The 6279-nt window shown below is 50.8% G+C and overlaps 1 long non-coding RNA gene across 1 annotated transcript in view; it reads left to right on the plus strand.

The window, feature by feature from the left end:
* LOC108447245 overlaps positions 1-4181 on the plus strand; it is a 7628-nt gene extending 3447 nt beyond the window's left edge. The window contains exon 2 of the long non-coding RNA XR_001862702.1: positions 3783-4181. This is a non-coding gene — a long non-coding RNA (uncharacterized LOC108447245). The remainder of the gene's footprint in view (positions 1-3782) is intronic.
* Positions 4182-6279: the final 2098 nt, after the last annotated feature.

The raw sequence follows: 6279 nt of genomic DNA on the forward strand, positions 1-6279 counted from the left end.
AGGAAAAAGGGACCCATTGGTCCAAACAAGCTGCTTTAATCCTACTTGGCACAACTCTTGTGGTCAGGCTGTGCTCAGCTATGAGAGCTGGGATCTGGTTTGCTTTGACAGCAGAATGAAAAATTTCTGTGAGCTCTCTCCATGGATGTGGATGTACAGGAGGTGTTTGGACGCTGTGGGCTGTGGGTGACAACCTCCATGGTTCCCACCTGACCCCAGCTCTTCCCTGGAATTCTCATTCAGAGCCAGGAGACAGCTGGATTTGACTTGCCTGTGCCTGCAGATTGAAGCTTTGGGGTTGCCTGCAGGGCTCTCTCCATGCAGGGTTTCCATGGGCTGGTGCCCAGCTGTCAGCACAGTTCCCTCCATCCCAGCTCACAGATGAGGCTGGATCCTCCCTGCCACCAGGTTCACTGACACGCATCTCCTCTCCTTTCCTGTGTGTCCAGCCCAGAATTCCTGACAGCTGGCAGTTTTAACAGTCCTAGAATGGCACTGATGTTTTGCAGTTATGAATAAACATTTGCAGCCAAGCTGAGGTCAATTGCCAGCTCTGTTGGGAGAGAGGATCCAGCAGTAGAGGAGCATCTCAATTCCGGTCCTGGTTCACTGTACGACCTTGCAAAAAATGACCCCAAATGGACTGGGATGAGGTATTGGTGGCTATTGCTGATTAGGAGCAGGATGTGTTTCAGACTCCAGGCGCGTTGCTCCCTCCAGACCTCGCAGTGACCCTCATGTTGGTGACTCTGTGCACTGTGCTGACATGGGAAGTGGGGTTTCCTTTCTGGCTGTGGAGGAGAAGGCAGCCCTTGCCATGCCTTAGCAGAGTGTGAGGTGAACAGCATCTGCCAAAGTGCACAGGGCTACAGATGTAGCCTTGCAATGGTCACAGCACACCCTGCCTGCCCTGCTCCTTTGTCCCCTGAGAACAATCACCCTTTTTCTGCTGCAGGGCAGCCCAAGAGCCCAAAAAGTGGGGCTCTTTTCCTAAACAGGTGCTCCAAGTGACCCCCATGCCAGACAATTAACACAGACAGACAACATCAGTTGACCAAAGCCAGGTTTGATGGGGCCCTAAGCTACTTGATTCAGTGGGGAGCATCACTGCCCATGGCAGGGCATTGGAATAAGATGGTCCTCAGGGTCTCTTCCAACCCAAACCTTTCTAGGATTTTATGATCCTACAACCAAACATCCCACTTTGTATCTCCAGGCTGCGGAGCACAAAGTAAAGGCTCCTGGGACAGCAATGGGGAATTTACTGATTCAGCTGGGGATGATGGGGAGGGAATGTAAAGACTGACTGACTCAGAAGGGGGCAACTGCAGAGCAGCCCCAAGAGAAGGAGGAGGAAAAAGAGAAGGCTGACAAAACTGTGTTGCGAATTTTTAAAAGCAGTCAGAGATTTTGTGCTGTGAACTCTGCACAGCTTCTCTCAGTGGCATTGTGGTAATGCTTCTGCACAGCTCTGCATCCAGAATGGGAGCAACCAAGAAAGTCAGCATAAACTTGAGTAAAGGATTGGTCCTGTGAGGAAAATAGATCTGAATGCTGTTGATGCTATTCACTACTCATGGACAAAAGATAGAGGTTTTTGACTGATGAATTTCTGTAAAAGTTGCAATGGTTTGACAAAGCTTTGAGGACAGCTTGGGAGCAGCTTGAATATGACAGAAAAGAAGGGTTAGACAGCAAAAGTCCAGAGCCATGATCGCCTCAGCACATGGGCTTGGGGCTGTTTCACTTCCACAAGAGAAAAAGGATGTTTTACAGACCCAGGTTGGGGGTCCAGAGGGGCTTGGCTTTGGGGCACAGCCCTGCTCCATCTCTGTGCAACCATCCAGCAGTGCCTGTGCCTGGAGGACAGTCCTTCCCACCATGGCTTGTCCCCCCACTCAGTGCCTGGCTGGGGGCCCCCCTCTCCAGGGATGGGAAAGGACCTTGCTGGCTGCAGGAGAGCTGCTCCTGTGGTGTGACCCACCTTGGAGCCCCTGCTGCACCTGATGGGGCCCCTGACCCTGCAATCCCTGCTCCTGGGGATATTGAGTTTTCTGTTTGTTTTGCAAGTCTAATTGGCCAAGACGCTGTGAAGGGAGGAGAGAATGCCCAAGGGAGAGGTGTTAAAGAAATAGGAAAACATTATTAAGAGTGTTTTCAGTTGGCAGTTTCCTGTATTAGTCCTTTCCTGGTGAAAAGGAGCCTCTTTAGGTCTGTGCAGTTGGATTGGACCACCCGGTCCAGGCTCCAGTAGCCATCCATGCAGATGAATGAAGTGCCTTGTGCATCCCCTTGGCATCACCTCTTTCAAGCCGTGCACCACCTTCTTGGCTTACAAATCTCCCCCTCTGGCTTCTTATGTCCTGCTGCAAGGAATACACAGAGAAGGAGGAGCCTTACATGAAATATTCAGTTTGGGGGGATGATCCTCATCCAAGGCAGGTGTTGGATACAAAGGGAGATGATTGAGAGGAGATGAGGAGCACCAGATGAGGGATATTGCCAGTGCCAGTGGCAGGGAGGTGGCACCTGCATGAAGGGCTTTGCTATTGTCAGCTCCAAGCATTCAGAACTTCTGCCTCCACACAGAATCAACAACATCATTTTTGAGAAAGTACTATTTTAAACAATCCCAAGGTTGGGAACTTCTTCATTTGCTCCAGGGCAAAAACCCTCTAGGTTTCTCCTAGCTCACTTTCCCAGCCTGACAGGGGGTCAAACATGGAGTTAGATGAGAAATAATCTCATGATTGCAGGAGCCAAGGTCTGGAGAGGAAAAACCCAAACAAACCATAAATCATAACAAAAGAAAGTGCCAGCTGTTCCCAGGTTCCTGATAACATCATCAGAGGTGGCAACGCTGGACTTCATAAAAAGCCTGGCTGAACTTTAGGGTCAAACAACAGCAGCTCTTTGCTTTGTCCATTTGTCCCCGCATGCCTGGGGAGTGACGTGTGGCTGACCATTATGGCCCAGCCAATGGCTATCTATGCATGGCCTCCCGATCCCAAAGTGACCCTGGACTAGCCCTGTCTGTGTCTGAAAATCCCAGCACGGCCTGGCTGGAGGTGCTGGTGCACTTACATTTCTGATTTCTCTACACAAATTTCTGCCCACCCTGAGGGAGCAGATTCTCCCAGCACCCTGCAGTTGTGTTGCTTGGTTGGGAGTATGTTCTTTTATATGCCTGACTTTTCTCACCCACTGTGGCCTGTGTGCAATGTTATTTTCTGGTCCTGACAGTGTTGCAAACTGATCCCTCCAAATCTGCACCCTCTCTGCAAAGTTACTCTGGGCGGTTTTGCACAGACAGCAGTGGCACCAGGATGGGAATGCAGCCAGACGTGAAGCAACCTGGAATTTCAGGAGTCCATTCCTCAGTCCCTATCCCACAGGAATAATTTGCTTCTCTTTTCTCAATATTCTATGGAAAGAGGGTGCTTTTCCCCATTGCAGCTGGGTGAAGCTGGAAGCCCCTTGGAGACAGGCAGGAGGAAAGTGTTTGGAGGGAAGATCTTCATGGAAAACCTCATGTGATGCACTCACTGTGAGACAGACACAGCTCAGCCAAAGCAAACTCCCTGTGACAAAAGGGACCCTCTGTCAGCCTGTGAATAAAGTTCCCTGCCAGGAGAAAGACAGGCCCAGCTCTCCTGCCGTGGGCTTGCCTGAACTGGAGCAGGCTGTGTGCTCCCCTGAGGACACAGGTGCTGGTGGCTCAGCTCTGTCCCTCGGACACCTCCAGGTCACCCTCATTTTTCTTTCTGCTCTTTCATTCCCAGGAACTCATGAACAGACTGCCCATTTTGAGCCAGACTTGACAAGAGATGTCCCAGAAGGAGTTTTTCTCTCACGGGCTTGGGGTAATTCTGGCTGCTGGAAGGAGAAACCTAAGTGCCTCTGCTGAGGGCTGCATGAACAGTACTAGATGCTGGTGACTCCACTTCGAATCGTTTAGGCTGAAAAAGACCTTAAAGATCGTTGAGACCACCTGTAAGAAGTGAGTCCAACATGAAGCAGCAAAGCTTGAAACACTCTGTACCCAGGGAAGAGCTTTAATTGAACCTCTGGCTCAGTGTGTAAAGCCAGACTGTAGGAAAACCAATGTTGGCACCTCTGAAACTACTTGTATTTATTTGGTTGGTGGTTTTAAGTTACAAAAGAGCTTTTGTTGGTCCCTACTTGTCATTAAACGGTCTCAGGCTTCTTTGGGGGGTCATTTGCACAGGTAACAGCAGCACCTGCCAGGTCCGTGCCCAAGCAGCCTGACCAAGCTCTGCAGCCTCCGGAGGGGAGGGAATTCCCGATGCCCAAAGGCTGCAGAGAGGGGAGGAGCTGCGGGGAGAGCAGGAAAAGCATTGGAGTGTCTCGGCAGGAGAGCAGCACCTGTGAGGTCGGGGAAAGGACCAGGACAGGAAGGGTTTGGAGAAGGGTGGCTGGAGAGAAGGGGGAAGGCTGAGCAGTGGCCAAGTTAACCCTTCCCATGCTGGCATTTTCCAGGTGACGAGCCAAGTGACTGCTTGGGAAGATGGATATAACACATGTCTGCAGTCTCCAAAGGGTTATTAACTCTGCAGTAATGGCCGTGAAACTTGGCTTCCTCGACATACATTTAAAATTGAAAAAAAAAAACCCACCCCACACCAATTTCAGAGGGGGATAGGGTTTGTTTCCTAGGAACTGCAGGGCCAAATCCACCTCTGTGATGGTGAGAGGAGAACCATCGCCCCGTCCCACAGGCTGGGAGCAGGGGAGCAATGCAATCACCACAACAGGACCACAGCCCCCTCCACAGCTACACACTTGTTATCCTTATCAGTAACAATTTCAAGGTATTTCTGAAAAGCCCATGGTGTTCAATTAATAGAGTCAGTGTCTCACTGAAACTTTGGGATTTGGATTCAAGAAAACCACCAGTGCCGCTCCTAAGACAGATCCCTCTTTTGTTGTGTAGGTACCACTGTGGGGTTTGTCTCTCGCTCCTGGCTCCAGCCCTTGGCAACACTGAGGTCTGCCTGGGATGTTGCTCCTGTCCTGGGGTGTTGCAGCTTCTTGGGCTCCTGTCCAAATGTTCTTGAAATCTGGGATGCTCCATAGGGATTATCCCTGCTCCAGTGTAGTCTGTGCCAGCCAGCCCAGCCGCTGAGCAAGTCCTTCCATGCAGTAAGTTACAGACTACACTATTAAATTTATTCTTTCTCTGTATTGTTATTATTTTTTTGGCAGAGGACTTTGGAAGGTGGGAGAAAGGATGTACTAAAAAGTTAAACAAATCTAAGTCCCCTCGTCAAACCCTTTCGAGGCACCAGCTCCAGTCCCTTAGCAAATGAAGTCAGCTGGTGGTCTGGGTTTAAACATGGCTGTTGAGGGCTCAGGCCAGGTTTGACAGCTCACAAATCAAATTGCCTCGTGGTTCTCAGGAGAGGAGGACTGCCACAGGTGGAGGAGCTGTGGGGGAGTTCTGCCCCACTCTGTGCCAGCTGGGGCCTTGGCCTTGGAGGGAGGCACTGAAATCGTTGGTTCACAACAGGTCAGGAGGGAAATCCAGGCTCTGAGGTTTTGTTTTCCGTGTTTTGTTACACTATTGACACAGAGCAAGGCAGCCCCAAACTGAGATTTTGTCTCACTTGAATGGGTCTGGGCCAGTCCCTTTGCTTTGGTAAATTCTTATTTGAGAGCAGAGTGAGCCTTGAAAGAGAGAGTGGGAAATACAGAGATATTAAATCTCACCTGATCTCATGTTAATAAAGTGTTTGAGCCATGGGTCTTGGCTTACTCTGATTTTGCCTGCTGGGAGCTGCTTGCAGGTCCTCAGTTTTGCTCTTGCTGCTGACCACAAGTAACATCCTCCAAGTGCCACCACACTGGAGGGACAAGGGGCTTTCCTGAGGCCCCAGCAGGAGGTGGGACGTGCTCTTGTGTCCATAAGGTGCTGCAGAAGCCCTATGCGGGTCAGGGCTTTCTGAGCCTGCACCAGCAGGCTGCACCAGAGCTGCACCAGCTCATGGTGTGCCATGGCATGTCCCTTGATGCCTGGGAAAAGCTCAGCCAGCAGGATGAAGAGCTGGAGGCAGCTGCAGGATTCTGGCTCTCAAACAGCCTCTCTCCTTGTACAGGAGCAGCTCGCTAAGAAAACATGGCTCTTGCTGTCTGTTCAGTGCCTGGAAGAAAGAAAATGGTGCTCATGTCTCTCACCAGTCCTTTTCCCAGCTCCAAACAGCCCTTTTCTCTGCACTCTCCCAGTGCCTGCCCTCCCTGGGATGAGCATCCAAACCCAAA

The sequence above is a fragment of the Corvus brachyrhynchos genome, unplaced genomic scaffold, assembly GCF_000691975.1.
Source record: "Corvus brachyrhynchos isolate BGI_N302 unplaced genomic scaffold, ASM69197v1 scaffold200, whole genome shotgun sequence".
In the NCBI taxonomy this organism is placed as follows: Eukaryota; Metazoa; Chordata; class Aves; order Passeriformes; family Corvidae; genus Corvus; species Corvus brachyrhynchos.